The sequence below is a fragment of the Eriocheir sinensis genome, chromosome 41 (genome assembly GCF_024679095.1).
Source record: "Eriocheir sinensis breed Jianghai 21 chromosome 41, ASM2467909v1, whole genome shotgun sequence".
Classification (NCBI taxonomy): domain Eukaryota; kingdom Metazoa; phylum Arthropoda; class Malacostraca; order Decapoda; family Varunidae; genus Eriocheir; species Eriocheir sinensis.
The window spans coordinates 7,661,907-7,663,397 of record NC_066549.1 but is presented as its reverse complement, the minus strand read 5'-3'; the positions used below and the strand labels follow the sequence as shown (position 1 = coordinate 7,663,397).

The 1,491-nt window shown below is 46.9% G+C and overlaps 1 non-coding gene across 1 annotated transcript; it reads left to right on the top strand.

Annotated features, from left to right (window-relative positions):
• Positions 1 to 1,202: 1,202 nt before the first annotated feature.
• On the top strand, positions 1,203 to 1,274 carry Trnad-guc (transfer RNA aspartic acid (anticodon GUC)). Its single transcript has one exon. It is a non-coding gene; the product is annotated as a tRNA-Asp (tRNA).
• The last annotated feature ends 217 nt before the right edge of the window (positions 1,275 to 1,491 follow it).

The following is a 1,491-nucleotide window of genomic DNA, read 5'->3' as shown; positions in this document are numbered from 1 at the left end:
TGAATAAATTTACTTCTTTAAGCCTTTGTTCATAAGATAATTTTCTCAACCTAGGAATTATTTTTGTTACTCTCCGTTGAACCCGTTCTAACTTTTCTATGTCTTTTCTGTAAAAGGGAGACCAAAACTGTACACAGTACTCTAGATGGGGTCGAACCAACGAATTATATAGTTTTAATATTACTTTTTCCGATTTATTATTAAAGACTCGTTTGATGAAGCCAACCAATTTTTTTGCGGTTGTAACAGATTGGGCAAATATCAAAAAGCACTTTCGAAATAACTTAAAGTGTGACCATAAATTGAACTGGATAAAAATTGTGGATGGAAATTAGATACTACTGTGTTAGATGCCTCCAACACTGGGAGTTCGCTCCCACAGGGTCTTGAAAACGCCTCAAAGACCAATCGCTTGTCCTGAGCCTCGGTCCCGAGAGAGACTTTCACAACCCGGCGCTTTTCAGCTATTGTCCTCGTAGTTTTGTCCCATAGAACGGGGCCGGCGTAGTCACCCAGAGCAAGGTTGGCAAGGGAGGAGAGGAACCAGCAATTCGCTCCCACTTTCCGAATCCTCTAACTCTAACACAACTCCGCGACCCTTGCGATGCCTGGCCAGTGACATCTGTCACCAGGTGTTCTCCACCAACTCTAGAGAGTATCAGACGCCCTTCCAGAGACCCAAAGGCTGAAATATTCCTTGAGTATAAGGAAAACCCTCAGAAACTTCACCTAGAAGCCAGGAGGTACAAACTCAAAAGGCGCACGGAAGACATCTCTTTCAGGAGAAAAGAACAAGAACCAGCTGTTATGCAGAATAGGGATGGGAGTACCGTCGATAGAGGGGAGGGACAACTGGTTCCCAGGGAGGCTTTTTAGTGCAGAGGTCGCCACACTCCTCTACACCGCAGGCCTAAATAATTAGGCACGGTCCAGCTGACTAGGACCCTGGAACTCCAACCATTGTCTCATAAAGAGATCCTCTGCCTGCAGTCCAATCCACCACTGCTGCTGCCCACAGGCTTCACCGTGACCCTGGCACGGGAGACATCAGGTATTACATCTTGTCCAAGTGTGACCTGTGACTATGCAAAGCAGGGGCGTCTAGTTCCCTGAGGTGAAAACATTTCACCCGCATACCGGAAAATGAATCTCTCTCTCCTCCCAGCGATGATAAGATTCACAGTTGCGGCGCTTACACTCAGTCCTCGGTAGTATAGTGGTGAGTATCCCCGCCTGTCACGCGGGAGACCGGGGTTCGATTCCCCGCCGGGGAGGACAACATTTTTATTGTTAGGTCCTTGATTGCGTCGCTGAGAGAGAGAGAGATTAATTCCTTCAATAAGATAACGAAAGCTGACATAAGAACGTAAGGAGTCCGCAAGAGGCCGGTTGGCCTATACAAGGCAGCTCCTGTACATTCAACCCCACCTTACTTCACCATCCATGGCTTTATCTAACCTCTTCTTGAATGTATCTATGGTATTGGCACCC